Source organism: Cryptomeria japonica, chromosome 1 (genome assembly GCF_030272615.1).
Source record: "Cryptomeria japonica chromosome 1, Sugi_1.0, whole genome shotgun sequence".
Taxonomy (NCBI): domain Eukaryota; kingdom Viridiplantae; phylum Streptophyta; class Pinopsida; order Cupressales; family Cupressaceae; genus Cryptomeria; species Cryptomeria japonica.
This window is the reverse complement of record NC_081405.1, coordinates 192912518-192929719: the sequence shown is the minus strand read 5'-3', so window position 1 is coordinate 192929719 and position 17202 is coordinate 192912518.

Below are 17202 nucleotides of genomic sequence, written 5' to 3'. Positions count from 1 at the left end.
AAGTGCCTACCGATACACAAGTGAACCAAAACATGAAGCCGTAACACAATACCATGTTTCCATCAATGACAACATAGTGAAACCAACCAATTGAGTGTCAATTGCCAACAATCTTCCCCTTTGGCATTGATGGCAACACTCATGTGAAAAATGGTCAAGGTTTCATCTACCAATTTTATCCTACCCTGCTCCCCCTGAGTTGAATATCCATTATCCATTAATGCAAAATACTCCACATCTCCATAACTCCATGACTCCCCCTAATGTATACAACTCCTTTTTTTCTTTTTCACATCTATACTACTCCCCCTTTGACATCAATGTCATAAAAAATTCTAAAAAAATGTCAAAGAAAAATAACTGGACAATGAATATCCCAAAATGTCTTATCGGAGCTTAACAAGTTTCAAATTTTTTGGATAAGCCTTCTCTAGTATCTCAAGATAGGTATCCCAACCTGTTTTGAATGTGCCAGAAATAGATACAAGTCCACTAAATATGTGTGCAAATGACTCTTTCTAATTTACCTCTGCTGATGTGGGCTTTCCCACCATATCCATGCATTCTTTCTTGTGTACATTGAGTGAATCCAACCAGAGACTCACCAAGCCTCTCAAACTTTTGGATCTTCTTATTATTTTGTCTCTTTCCTTCTCAAGAACAAAAATTTGGTTCTCCAAAATTAAAATTTGACCATCAATTGATGTAGTCAATGAAATCAATCCATCAAAAAAATTAGCTATATTTGCAATTTTCTCCTGAATTTTGTTGGGTGAATATTTTGTCACTAGCGTGCCAATGACAAAATATATGATTCACACACAATTATGTTGAGAAATTAATCTCTCCTCTCATCAAGGGGAGGTTCCCTTTGAAATTTCTTCTCTAATTAACAAGAAACTAAAATCTGTGGGTAAGTTTCAGGCATATAACTCTCTTTTTTCAAAGTCTATGTATTCTCCCTCCACTTTGTTACAATTCTCTATCACCTTTGATACTTAAAGAAATGAACAAATTAATCCAACAAACTATACCAAAACTTACAATCAAGAAGCACAAAGTCTTTCTTGAATGTAACACTAACTAAACTAATTATCACAAATGGTAAAAAATCCAACTTCCAACTCAAAGTCTTCAAGTGTAATTTTCCAATCATTAAAACTACAAGCAATAGCAGCAATACAAAGCCTACCACTAATCACTTAACATCAGAAAATTTCCCAAATATGCAAGGAGCACAAAGTCTATTTTCACAATTAGAGAGCTCTCTTACTCGCATAACAATATCACCAATATCAAGGAATTAAAGAACATATATAAGCAATGAACATATGAACATTAACTCATATAAACAATCTTTGACACAACACAAAGTTTGAGATCAAATAGAATTGATTTCTTTATTTGCTTGATTGAATTTTCACAACAAAAGCTCAAAGTCTTAGTTGAGGCAAAAATTCGCCAGAGTCTTGCTTAGCATAATAAAAGATAAATATGTACAAATGAGGATCCTCCTTATATAGGAAAAGAGTGGAGAAAAATGTGGGCCAAGTTGACTAATTCAATTGCACAATCCCACTTGACTACAACTACAATAGAAAGAAAATATGCAACTGCGAGAAAACTTGCAACATCTAATAATGTAACTACATGAAAAGAAAATGTCAAAAAGGGGACACTTTATTCATCTTTCTCCTCCTGAAATTCTTTGAACTTGACCAGGATGGATTCCATCTTAGCTTTGTCTGATATTGGGGTAGAATCGGTGATGATGGAGACATGGGAAATTACATCTTCAGCCTTTATGTGTTTCTTTTTCACATCTTTCAACATAAACGCAAGGATCTCAAATCAGACTTGAATTTCCAGAAATTTATCAAATGCACTCAATGAGAAATCTTGTCTTGTACAGTGATCCATTAGGGAAAAAAATTCCCATATGATGGTATCATTGGTTACAAGGTTTTGATTATCATCATATAAGTAATAAGGAATGTCAACAATTATGACTGAAATAAGATCAATCTCATTATCACCTTCCTTCCTTTCTTGATCTAGCTCCTTAATCATCAACCTTATTGTTTCTTTCTTATGAGATAATAATGACAGGATTTGGATATACTTCTCTCTAGTCAGAATTACCTTATTCTCCACGAGGAAATCGATTATGAAATACTCTATTTTATTCTAAAGAGTCACACTTCTTTCAATATCTTCTATTTCTTGAGATAAAGAAGTTTTAATACCTTGCATTTGACTTTGAATAACTTCAAAATCAGCCAACAACTTAATTGTTGAATCTAGAAGATGAGAACCTTCTGATTTCAATCGAGCAATCCACTCATCCACTACTCGACCCTTGATTCCCACCCGTTCAAACTTTTTGAGAGCTTGAGTATACATTGAGGAAACTATTGGCTAGATTTCCTAGGAGGATTGTGTAACCTTGAGAAGCACACTGGTTAACTGCTCACATTTTTTCTTTAATTCATTCTTCTCATCTCTTTCCTGATAATATTTGCACCAAAGAATTGAAAGTAGTTTGGGAATCCAACTTAACACTTTCATGCGTTTCCACTCCAAGTTCCATAGTTTGCATAGTATAATCCTCAAGTTGTATATTACCTTTATTCTTATCCGACGAGGGCACCATAACCTCAACATATTTCCTTTTGGTAGTCAAATCCATTAATACTCAAGAAACAACCTTTGGATTTTTAGTACCTTTGGGTTTGGGAGGAACCAATTGCTCAAAATCAAATTCATCTAGTGAAATCACCTATTTCTTTCTTTTGGGTGCTACTACATCCATCCATGCTGGTAATTTTGGGTTAGCGAATGGAGTTGTAGCCTCCTACTGAGTATCAACCAGTATTTGAGAATCATTCAGACTTGAAGTTGCAGTGGTTGTAGATGCCACCACTGGTATCAAGGTTGAGGTATCCAGGGATGTTCCAAATGATGTAGCAACAATAGTTTCTATTGATGCCTCCTTTGAAACAACTATAGATGGAAGAGTGGAAGGTACACTAGTGGTAATCTCAGTACTCACACAGGGTGGAACTTCTGTTATGATTGTTATGGAAGGTAAAGACACCATCCATTGTTCTGCAAACCCTTGCTTCATAGCTTCAATAAAATCCAACATTGAGGATTAAATAGTGGATGAAGGAATATTATCCAAACTAGTAAAATTAGACAATGTGAAATACTATTGAGCAGTCTCTGATTGTGGTATTTCAATATTCAACTCTTCATCATCAAATCCCTCATCTTCTTGATTTGAGTCAGATTCAATAGAATGAATAACAACCCCTGCATGAGTTGATACTTGTGAGGTGGTGGGAGTATTCTTCTCTCCTTGATGTACTAGTTCTTGAACCTTTACTTCCTCTTGATGAGGAATTTCTCCTTCTTCTGGATCTTTTTCTTTCTCAGTTTCCTTAATAAATTGTTGCTCTGGTTCCTTTATTGATTCCTCTTGCATTGCTGAAGAGGATTCACCTTTCTTAGACCCTTTGATTTTGAATTTAATTTTAGGTGCTTTACACTTAGATTGTGTAGAAGGGATTGATGGTGGTGTTTGCAAATCTACTCTACTTTTGGTGCTTGCTTCGGCTATAGTTGTTTTACCAACCAGACCGTCACTATTATCATCATCACCATAACTGGAAAGGAGTTGTTTCATTTTGATCTTCTTCTTTAGTAACCATGCATTGGTATTTTCCAAAATAGGGGAAATTCTTTGAGTAATGGATTTACTCTCCTTTTTTGACCATTGCATAGGCGGGAGAGGAGAATCAACAATTTTTTGTTCATAATAGACTGGGTCTACTATGTCATCAATATCCTCCATTGTCATCGAGATTGTGACCAAATCTATATTTTCAATGTGCTTCAATGTAAGGAAACTAAAATCCATTCTCCTTACATCCTCTTCATCCTGAAAATCAACCCATACATCTTCAAACCTGAATACATGAGTGTAATTCCTTTTGAGTTTATTTTTCATGCCACAAAAATTAAAATTATTTTGAGCTTTGAATCTCCTCATGGTATTCCATTGCATTTCCTCTTCCAATTTCTTAGCCTTGGGATTGGTCATGATGGAATATCAACCAATAGATTCTGGGAACTTTAAGCCAGTCTTATGATCTTGTGACTGCTTTTCATGCACATAAATCAATTGCCGACATAGCTCCATGAGTATAATTTTATCAAATGGATATCTTGGTAAAATAAAGGGTTCTCATGTGAAACATCCTGTACGGATGTAAGCGAATGTAGGGAACTGAAGAAAGACACACCCAAAATGAGAAACCTTACTATATGTTGCCTCTAACAGTCTCTTCTTCTATAAGTCTTTGTTAAACATACACTTCCATAGAACAAAGAATGCATCATTAACTCTTCTGAAATGACTTCCTTGATTATTGATTGTGAGTTGATCATAATAATTCCAAACAGGCACTAACCTCCTGTGACCTTTTGTAGAAGACTTGGATATTGCCTCATGGAGAAAGCTACTTATACAAGGTATGAGATCATGTAGAATTTTAGTGTTACCTTGACCTCTTTCAACTGTGCACAAAGTGCATCATTGATTTGCTCACCCCAATCTATCTTGGAAACCCCTTTCCTGATTATATTCATGTAGTAACACATCCAGTTTTGAAAATAATGGGAATCTTTCAAGCCTTTTACTCGTGCCAACATGGTTACCATATAATTATAATCCTCATTCAAGACACTTCTATGAAAATACTTTAGCCATCTTGAAGTGGTGGAATTTCTAGCAATAGATAAAAAAACTATATTAATTATTTTCTTACACTTTTCATCATTTTTCTCAAAATATTCTTGAGCAGTTTCCTGAGTAATATCAGCTACTTCCTCAACTGCAGTGCCCTTGAACACACTATTGAAGAAAATGTCGTCTAACGTCATAACCACATTGTGGTCAACATCTTTTACCTATCTTGTATTTGGATCAAAATGATCTGCTACTGCAAGTAAGAAGTCTGGATCATGAGCCCCTACTGGGAAGGAAGAATACTTGTGCAACTCTGATTTAATCAAGTTTGACAGACGTGAAGGAGCTTTCTCAACTCGATCAATGAATTTCTGCATACTCACATGACCAATTTTTGTATCCCTTATCTCCTTGATATTGGAGTCAACTAAGCTTTCAAGATACATATTCAAGTATTTATCATACTTGTACTTCATCTTTTTTGCTGATAGCTTGTTTGGTAAGGATTCCAATTGAACTAAGGAAGGCTCTTATTTGTCTTGAGAGGGCTTTGACATTTGCAAAGTACTTCATCCAACACCGAGGATTAACTTTTTTAACAATCATCATCATTAGAAAACCAAATTTTATCAAATGGATCATGATTTTGGAACTAAAATGGATTTGGGAATAAAACTATCAAAAACAAGCAGGTCGGGGAAAAAAGTTCAACCTGCACCTTAGGAATCAAAATTTGTAGTGGGAGCAAAATGTCTTCCTTGCATATCGAACTTTAAAGTCCAATGTGCAAGATGGGGGAAAGATATTAGCACATTGGACTTTAAAGTCTGATGTGCAAGGTAAACATACACAAAAGATATGCACATTGGAATTTAATGTCCGATGTGCAGGGGGAAGGGAAAAGGTTGACATGTCAGGTTTTAAAACCCATCATGTCAACCGGATAAAACTAGTTTTACATATCAGACTTTAAAGTCTGATATGCAAGACAAAATCCACCTGCTAACATGTCGAGTTTTAAAACCTGACCTGTTAGAAAGGAAGGATGCCTCCTACATATCAAACTTTAAAGTTTGATATGTAGGAGGGGAAAGAACTAAAACATCACCTTGCATATTAGGGTTTGAAACCCGACATACAGGTGAAGAATGAAGGAAAGGAAGAAATTAGGGAAATTGGATTTCAAAGTTTGATGTACCCTAATTTTGACAAACCAAGAGAGAAAGAGAAACAACAAACAAAACCAAAAAGAAAATGCTAAAATAGAAGAGAAACTAAAACAAAACAATTAAATCCTACCTCAACAAAGATGATCGATAGGAAGGAGGAGTTGGCAACACAATCGGGAGCAAAATCAGGGGAGGAGAGCCAAAAAGCATGTGAGGAGCATTCGATTAGTGAGGAAAAATGAGGGTAAAAATCCATAAAGCCAATAAAAAAACCCCGATTAGAGAAATTAATGACAAAATTAATGCCAAGCACGCCATGCATGTCAGGCTGTAAAGTCCGACATGCAGGAAAAAACTTCTTGCAAGTCGGACTTTAAAGTCTGACATGCATCTTCCTTTTGCAAAACTGCACATTAGACTTTAGAGTCTGATGTGCAGAGGAAATTTTCCTATAGGTTAGACTTTAAAGTCTGATTTGTAGGAAAAGAATTGCCTACAGGTCAGACTTTAAAGTTCGATCTGCAGGTAAAGAACCGCCTGCAGGTCAAAATTTAAAGTTCGATCTGCAGGGAAATGAACCAAAATATTGCACATCGGACTTTAAAGTGTGATGTGCAATTGTGACAACGAAAAAACCCTCCAGGTCGGACTTTAAAGTCCGACCTGTAGGAAAAACTGCAAAATCTAAAGAACTTAAAAATGAGAAAAACAAAAGGCAAAAAGGAAAAAGGGGCTAATTGACGGAGTCAATCAACCTTTCCTGGAGGATGTGAGGTACAAAACGAACCAGTTTCATAAGGTTGCCTCACAATTTTAGCCGCACCGAAATCAAGGACAACAATTGGCTCTGACTAGGGAACAAGATACACCAGTTGAAGCTTGTAGAATCTAGAACTTTGAGTGCCTGTATCCATTTGGCTATAGAGTCAGGTGACAAAAAGATTCAAAAAAGAAGGAAAAAACTATACAAAATTTTACAAGAGTACAAATTCCCTTTTATGTTGCTCCTCATTGAGTAAAGAGCTTCAAATGTTCTCCACTATGAGGTAGTGAGAAAGGAGTACCATCTGCATATGAGAGCAAGTAACTATGCTCGCCACATATTTCATGAATAGTGAAGGGGCCTCTCCATAAGGAATCAAACTTTCTATGCAAACCCTTTGGTTCCCTCCTCTTGTCCCAAAACAAGACTTGATCGCCAACTGAGAACTCACGAGAAGTCATCTTCTTATCAAATAACACCTTCACTTGGCTTTGGTGTGCAACAGTCCTATCCACCACCTCTGGTCTTGTTTCTTCCAACTAAGAAAGAAACATAATCCGCTTATCAAGTGAATCTTGATAGGTTTTATCTTCAACGACCTTGGCGAGCTTCAATGCTGGAAGTTCTAAAGTAATAGGAATATTAGCATTCAACCTATACAGAAGTTGAAAAGGTGACATACCAATTTCTCTTTTTAGAGTTATACGATCCACCCATAGCACATCATAAAGAACTTTATAACAAGTCTGTTGTCTCTCATCAACAAGTTTCCTCATAATAGTAACCAGATTCTTGTTGCTTGACTCAGCCTAACCATTTCCTTGTAGATAATAGTCAGATGAATGTGAAAGGGTAAACCATAATCAAAACTAAAATCATTGCTTTGATAAGATGAAAAACAAGAAGCATTATCAGTTACTATCTTATGAGGAACACCAAATCTTGAAATAATGTTTTCTTTCAAGAACTGACAAACCACTGCTAAAGTAGCCTGTCATGTTGGAATTGCTTCCACCCACTTGGTAAATTAATCTGTCGCAATGGGACTATACATATGGCTTGCACTAGATGTTGGACTGACAGGTCCAATGAAATCTAATCCCCACTGCTGGAATGGTTCTTCAACTACCACTGGATTGAGAGGAAGTGCTGCTAGCTTAGGCTTACCAATAAACTACTGACATTGTTCACATTTGCGAACCCAACTGTATGCATCTTTAAACAATGTTGGCCAATAGTATCTTGCATGCAAAATTTTGTGTGCAGTGACAGGAGCCAAAAAATATCCACCACAAGAAAGATCATGGAAATCTTGAAGTAACCTTACTTGTTGTTGCTTGTCAACATAGTGTAGGAAATTTCCATCTAAGCTCTTCTTATACAAATCACTATCCCATAAGACAATTCACCACTTTAAGCTTCAAGGTCCACCTTTCATTGTGTGATAAGTGTGAAGGACACTCTCCATATGTTAAGAGGTATGCCAAGTCAGAATACCACTCATTAGTGGTGCTGAAAAACAAAACCTTGGGAAGATCTTGATTCATACCTTCATTTTCCAATACCACTTCATCAATTGATTCATTATCAGCTGTCAATTGACACAAACCTTTTCCACAAACCAACTTAGTAGGCTTAATTTCCATGTCATATCACTGAATCTTAGCAACCCAGATGCCCCTTTTAGTTTCAAACTCTTGTTGCATTAGAATTGACTTGACAACAACATCAGGAAAAAGTGCAATGCCATGTGAATTTAGAATATAAAACCTAAAAAATTTCACTGCTTTAACCATGGCAAAAGCATGCTTCTCCATTTTTGAGTATTTCAATTCATGAGATTTTAATGGATAACTCATGAATACAATGGATGATTCCACACCCTCACTATTTTTCTGCATCAGTATAGACGAACAGGTATGATCAGATGCATAGCTATACATGATAAACTCTTTAGTTTAATTAGGACACACCAAAACTAGGGCATTTTCCAGGGCTTCCTTAATCTCATAAAAATATTTCTTTCCTTCAGGGATCCATTTAAAAATATATTTTCCTTTCATCATGTCAACAATGTGACGAGTCTATTCAACAAGTTTCGAATAAATATTCGTAAGAAGTTTACCTTACTGAAGAAAGAATGCACAACAATATTACTTGTTGGCAAGGAAAGATCACGAATAGCCTTTACTCTTTCAACATCAATTTTGATACCTTCTTTCAAAACATTATTCCCAAGCAACTTACCTTTAGTAACCCCAAAAATAGACTTCTTGGGGTTAAGAGATATTTCATGTTGATGATATTTCTCCAACACTTGTCGTAGATGATAGAAATGATCTTGATGCTTCTTTGAGAAAACTGTCAAATCATCCAAATAAACTACAATGAACTTACCAAGAAAACTTCAAAAATTCAAGACCATTGCACGTTCGAAAGTCACTCTAGCGTTTATCAACCCAAAAGGCATCCTACGATATGCAAAAGTACCCCAAGGTGTGGTAAACGCAGTCTTGTGTTGATCTTGCTCAAGAACCTCCACTTGATTATAGCCCGAAAACCTATCCAACATGGACATCATCTTAGATCTAGTAACACCTTGTAAGACATGATCCATAACTGGCAATGGATAATTATCTTTCAAGGATGCCTAATTCAAATTTCAAAAATCAACAGATATTTGGATCTCACCATTCTTCTTACACATGAGTACAATATTGGCTATCCAGGAAGAATGGTGAATAGGGAAGATTATCTTTGCCTTCAACATTTTTTGAATTTCAGCAAAGATAGTATCAGAGATCTTTGGGTTGTATTGCCTTTTATTTTGATGGAAAGGTGTGACACCCGACTTTAATGGAATATCACGATGAAGCTCTTTGGGACGAAAAGACTTTAGGTCTTCATAGGAGTAGGCTAAGACATCAACATAATGCTGCAATAATGCAACAAATTTCTGCCTTTCTTCTTGTGAACAACATTTTCCAATGTTGATCAGCTTTGGATTGGTTTCAGTCATGATATTCACTTGCTCATATTCCATTGAGCTTGCAGCTGATTTTTGTTGTTTTTTGACATAGCAATCATGTTTTTCAAACAACTTTTCAAGAGAAACTAGGCCCTTAGGGATCTTATTTCCTTTCAATTGTAGAAATTTCTCACTAGTTTCTGCATCAATATTTTTAATAGCATCTTTTGAAGGGCACTGACTACCTTCAAAATATGTCATCAAAATTGTTTAGCGATTTGCAAGAAATTGATTGCATGTCGATCATCATTAAACACTTGCCAATGGTCAGAATTGTCAAGAACACTTGGTCGAAAGATCATTTCAATAATATATGTTGATCCTAAAAAATCTTTGTGAGGAACCAAAGAGGTTGCAGATACTACTAATGAATCCACCCTGTCATTGAATTCATGAGAAACAACAGATATATCAAAGGCATCAAATTCCTCAATCAAATCCCAAACAAGATTATGATAATGCCTTAGCCTATCGCTCCTTGTCTGATATATATTTCTGACTTGACAAACAATCAACTCAGCATCTCCTTGAGCATGTAAATTCTTAATCCCCTTATTTTGGGCAACATTCATCCCCGAAAGAAGTGATTCATACTCAACAATGTTATTGGTATTGTCAAACTATAATTTGAAGGAAAAAGGGAAAAATTTACCATAAGGAGACACCAAAACAATACCAGCTCCTAATCCGATAGAAGAACAACTTCCATTAAACTCTAATGTCCAAACATCATTTGGACTACCAATGCTGACAGTATCAAAATTGAGAATTTCTTCTTGTGAGGTCGAAGAACCCATAGATTCAACAACAATACTCTCACAATCACTCAAAATCTCATTAAGTGAAATGACATCTTCAATTCTGTGGACAACTTCTAACTCATCATCAACATACAAGAAATAATTACCCATACCTAATGAGTCAAGAATAATCTGAGCTCGTTGATCATCAGATTTTACAATAGTGTATTGTGATTCTTTTTCTAGATACAACTTCTTAATCTCCCCCTTGACGAGAATGCGTGCTTCAGTCATATCCATGCTTAATTCTCCTCCAACATCTCTACAAAAATTTCTTCCCAATAATATGCCATAGGAAGCTGACACATCAACCACCAATACCATCATTTTGATCTTTTTGTCTAGGAATGCAACAAATGCAAATTGTGCATCCTTGATCTGACCTATTAAGGGGACTTGCTTGTTACCAATGGAAAAACATCTACCAAATGTTTTAGTCAAAGTTAAACCAAGGGCATTGGCAATTTTTGCAGGCATAACATTGTCAGATGCTCCAGAATCAATTACACAATTACTTAGCCTATAACCATTGATCAACAAAGATATATAAAATGGTTCTATGTTTTCTATAGGAGAAGGAGAACTCATTAAGTTATTCTTAAATGAATAATACTTGGGAAGATTACTTGGGGAAGTATCTTTTTATTTAATGAACTCGACCAAACAGTCAAATTGATTTGGATTGGATCTTAAAAACTCTACCTCAAACATTTGTATTTTAATTTTCCTATCATGATCTATAATATCAAATGACTGAAAAAGAATTCATCAAAGATTGACTAAGGTTCTCATTTTGGTAACTTGAGACATTAGGTGCACTGGTCTTTGATGCAGGTGTAAAAGAATTGACAGGTGTAGAAAAATTGACAGCAATCGAGGAAGCACTTACACTTTTATCCTTCACAACATCTTTCAAAATGGAGTTGTCTTTTGAAGGATTTGGTAAAGGACTCCCACACTTAGCAATTGTAACTGGGAAATGTTGAGAATCATTGATTTGTATAGAATCATCACTCTTCACATTCATAGGTGGTTGCACTGCCTATGCTTGGGAATGAGTGAATACTGCAAACATATCCATCACATGCATCGAGCACATCATCTTCTTGATATTTAATATACCTAATATTAGAGTCGCCATCCAATTCCATATCATCTCCTTGAAATAAATTGGCATCTTTGTCACCAAATTGAGGAAGATCATTCTGTTAAGCCTTAGAATAGCCCTTAGCTGAATTTTGAGGCGGTGCTTCCAACACAAATCTCTCTGGAGAAGGAGGTAACTTGTTTTGATTACACATGGCATAATTGGAAGCATTATTTGGATAAGTCCTTCTTGGGACATCATGGTAAGAAGTATTACCTTGAGAGGAAATCTTCTTCTTAAGTGCTAACAACTCATTTGCTAGCTTTTGAATCATGAGGTTGACAAAATTTGTTGAAGAAAAAGATGAATCAACAATTTGATTATTCCTAACCTTGTTAGGATCTGTCCTTATCTTACCAGCAAGGATAAGATCATCTTCAACTAATATGGCCATATGTTGTGCAGCAACCAAATGTGCAGGATTATCCCTACGCAAAAGAAAACTCACTTCTGATAGTTGAGCATTAATAAATAAACATTTCAAGTTTCCAGCAGTGGGCTGTGAAGCGACAGGGATGTGATTGTGCAATCTATTGAACTTTGCCACAAACTCATGCATGGGTTCCTATGGTTCTTTCTTTATTTGAGTAAATTGCACTAAAAGTGCATGATCATCTTCAATAGGCTTGAAATGTGCCTCAAACCTTGATCTGAGACTTGCCCAATTCATGATACAATTGTTTGAAAGATGATAGAACCAATCAACAACAACTCCATGCAAAGTTTCAATGAACAATCTCATTGAAAAATCCTCATGTTCAACACAGAGAACCCCACATGAAATATAAATGGCAGCAATGTTCTCATTAGGATGTTGAGAACCATCTCCCAAAAATAGGCAAATTTTTTCTTGTGCCTTTGGGAAGTTCATGTAAAGGTGTCGTCAGGCTCAAATGACCAAAAGTGCTACCCTAAGGAATAGCAACAACTATCCTTAACCGATTATATGGTGGTATTGCAAAAAGATTTGCAAGTGGAACAACTGAGACTTGCAAACTTAATGCCTCACTTGTTATGGGAGATCACTGTGCAATAGGAGGAAAACTTCGCATCTGCTACAAAGGAGATTGCATCTGTGGTAGTGTCACAAAGGGAAAATTATGTTGCTGTGAAAATTCAAAAGTAGGATTAACAACTCCTGCTAATCATTGTCCACAACTATAACTTTGATTTGCTAGATTAGAATATTTGAGAAAATCAGCAATATGGATATTACAATGAAAAGCACACTGCAACCCAAAAAGAAAGTATCGGTTGAATGTCACTCCCTAGTAGAGTCGCCAAAAAACTGTTGGGTGAATATTTTGTCACTAGCATACCAATGACAAAATATATGATTCACACACAACTATGTTGAGAAATTAATCTCTCCTCTCATCAAGGGGAGGTTCCCTTTGAAATTTCTTCTCTAATTAACAAGAAACTAAAATCTGTGGGTAAGTTTCAGGCATATAACTCTCTTTTTTCAAAGTCTATGTATTCTCCCTCCACTTTGTTACAATTCTCTATCACCTTTGATACTTAAAGAAATGAACAAATTAATCCAACAAACAATACCAAAACTTACAATCAAGAAGCACAAAGTCTTTCTTGAATGTAACAATAACTAAACTAGTTATCACAAATGGTAAGAAATCCAACTTGCAGCTCAAAGTCTTCAAGTGTACTTTCCCAATCCTTAAAACTAAAAGTAATAATAGCAATACAAAGCCTACCACTAATCACTTACCATTAGAAAATTTCCCAAATATGCAAGGACCACAAAGTCTACTTCCACAATTAAAGAGCTCTCTTACTCACATAACAATATTACCAATATCAAGGAATTAAAGAACGTATATAAGCAATGAACATATGAACATTAACTCATATAAACAATCTTTGACACAACACAAAGTTTGAGATCAAATAGAATTGCTTAAAGTCTTAGTTGAGGCAAAAATTCACCAGAGTCTTGCTTAGCATAATAAAAGATAAATATTTACAAATGACGGTCCTCCTTATATAGGAAAAGAGTGGAGAAAAATGTGGGCACAATTGACTAATTCAATTGCACAGTCCCAGTTGACTACAACTATAGCAGAAAGAAAATATGTAGCTGCGAGAAAACTTGCAGCATCTGACAATGCAACTACATGAGAAGAAAACTTCAAAAAGGGGACACTTTATTCATCTTTCTCCTCCTCATTGGATTTCTAAAATTCTTCGAACTTGACTAGGATGGCTTCCATCTCAGATTTATCTGGCATTGGGGTAGAGTTGGTGATGGTGTGGACATGGGAAATTGCATCTTCAGCCTTTATGTATTTCTTGTTCCCATCTTTCAAAATAGACGTAAGGATCTCAAAACTGACTTGAATTTCCAATAATTTATCAAATGCACTAAATGAGAAATCTTGTCCTATGGAGTGATCCATTAGGGAAATAAATTATTGTACGATGGTGTCACTGGTTAGAAGGTTTTGATTATCATCATATAAGTAACAAGGAACGTCAGCAATTCTGGCTGAAATAAGATCAATCTCATTATCACCTTCCTTCCTTTCTTGATCCAGGTCTGTAATCATCAACCTTTTTGTTTCTTTCTTATGAGAGAATAATGATAGGATTTTGGATATATTTATCTCTAGTTGGAATTACCTTATTCTCCATGAGGAGGTCAATTCTGTAATCCTCCCTTTTATTCCAAAGAGTCGCTCTTCTTTCAATATCTTCTATTTCTTGAGATAAAGAAGTTTTAATACCTTGTATTTGACTTTGAATAACTTCAAATCAGCCAACAACTTAATTTTTGAATCTAGAAGATGAGAACCTTCTGATTTCAATTGAGCAATCCACTCATCCACTACTTAGCCCTTGATCCCCACTTGTTCAACCTTTTTGAGAGATTCAGTATCCATTGAGGAAACTATTAGCTTGATTTCCTAGGAGGACTGTGTAACCTTGAGAAGCACACTGGTTAAATGCTCACATTTTTGCTTTGATTCATTCTTCTCATTTCTTTCCTGATCAAATCTTTGCACCAAAGAATTGAAAGAAGTTTGGGAATCCAAGTTGACACTTTCATGCATTTCCACTGGAAGCTCCACAATTTGCATAGTATAATCCTCAAGTTGTATATTACGTTTATTCTTGTCTGATGAGGGCACCATAACCTCAACATATTTCCTTTTGGTAGCCGGATCCACTAGTACCTAAAAAATAGTCTTTGGATTTTTAGTACCTTTGGGTTTGGGAGGAACCAATTGTTCAAAATCAAATTCATCTAGTGAAATCATCTGCTTCTTTCTTTGTTGTGCTACTATATCCATCCATGGTGGTCATTCTAAGTTAGCAAATGGAGTTGTAGCCTCATGCTGAGTATCAACCGGTATTGAGAAACATTTTGACTTGAAGTTGAAATGGTTGGAGATTCCACCACTAGTATAAAGGCTGAGGTATCCAAGGATGTGCCAAGTGATGTAGCAACAATAGTTGCTATTGATGCCTCCATTGTAACAACTATAGATGGAAGAGTGGAAGGTACACTAATGGTAATCTCAGTACTCACATAGGGTGGAACTTCTACTACGATCCTTGTGGAAGGTAAAGACACCATCTGTTGTTCTGCAAATGCTTTCACCATACCTTCAGTAAAATCCAACATTGAGGATTCAATAGTGGATGAAGGAATATCATCCAAACTAGAAAAATTAGTCAATGTGAAATACTGTTGAGAAGTCTCTGATTGTGGTATTTCAATATTCAACTATTCATTATCAAATCCCTCATCTTCTTGATCTGTGTCCAATTCAATAGAATGAATAAAAACCCCTGCATGAGTTCATACCTATGAGGTGGTGGGAATATTGCTCTCTCCTTGATGTTGTTGGCATTGTGTTGTCATTTATATCAACCGGTATGAGAGATGATGTGCAACACTATCAAGAAGGAGTATAGGGAAGGATGAGATATACTTGATATCTCGATGTGTTGTAGAACACTGGTAAGGTAAGACAGAGGTTATCGGTACACAAGTTAGTGTCTAACTTGTGTAGATGAGGTGAGAAGGTTACTGACACAATGTATCACCGGTAAGGAAAGGCTGTCAATTGGTAAGATGATGACCAGTGCACAATCAGGATGGGCAAGGTGCTTAAGCGGGTGTTTGTGATGAAGAGGTGAAATGTTGTCATAATCACATTAACACAGGAGGAGAAGGATTAACAGGTCATCAATGTGCTATAAGGTTGCAGAACAACAAGACTCCCACTGGATGAAGATGCAGTCACCATATGAAGAGATGACTGATAGTGAATTTGCCCACACTGGATCACATGTGCTTGTTTAAAGATGTGTGGCACAAACAAGGAGCCACATGAGTGGACTGCAAGATGCAAGTAACATAGGTGTCACTCCACTCATAAGTGGAACTTATCTTCTAGTATGCATAGTATGCATCATACGTTATGTTGAGATACCAGTACAAATGATGTGTGATGAGTTTGTCTTTTTGATAAACCGATTGAGACATGGTCAGAGCTAATCAAGGAGAAGGAAAGGTTGAACTGATAGAGTCAGAAGAGAATGGGTTGACTGAAGATGGAGTTAGTTGAAGGTTGATGACATGGTGTCATCAAGAGGGTTTTACCGATATGAATATTCATTGATAACATGGACAAGGTGAAGATGTAGATGACTCCCCATTTGATGATGTGGTACATAAGGTATGTTAGCAAGTGTGCTGACTGATTGAGTAGTCCACCAAAAGAGAAGCTGAGTGCAAGGTGGATGACAAACTGTCTTGAGGGTTAGTAAATTGACAGAGAAGAGGAATTGATAAAGTGTTTGGTCAGTGACCCCATCTGAACTGACATGATGATCCAAGCTAGAAGATGGTCGACATGGATACCACATGGAGTCAAGGTGGTGAACCTGCATGCAACAATAGAAGGAATGTACACCGACATGGTAGCTGCTGTGTTGGTCAACATTGATGATAATTCCCAAGTCATAGGACATGTTGTAGAGTTGTTGCAAGGGCTTGTGGCTCGAGGTCTAGAGGACAACTACGAGCCAACTAAGAGTGATTGAGGAGATCGAGGTGGATGAAGGAAGCAACTAGTTTGATTTTGGTGTTTGACCAAGAGACTTGTCAATAGGGTAAAAAGCAGATCGCCAGAGATGGAAGGCATGATCAAGAAGGCACAGTAATGGAAGAGTTGTACAATTGACCACTTGGATGATCATATCTTATAGGATCTAATTGGATTTGGTTTTCCTCAAGGATGATGAGGAAACCCTAACCGCCTAACTTTTGAATTGTCTTTTGGTGGGAAACTCAAACTATAAATATACAAGAAAAAGACATTGTTAAGTGTTGTTGAAGAGAAGCATATTGTGATGCTACGAAGAACAAATCAGTCAAGTGCATAAAGCATAACTAAGAAGTGACAGAGAGAGGGAGAACTAGGTTGAAGTGTTCAACCGGTAGTGGAGAAGAACTAGTAGTATCCATACTGGTAGAGAAAAAGTGAAGGAAGCTACATAGAAGGCAGATATA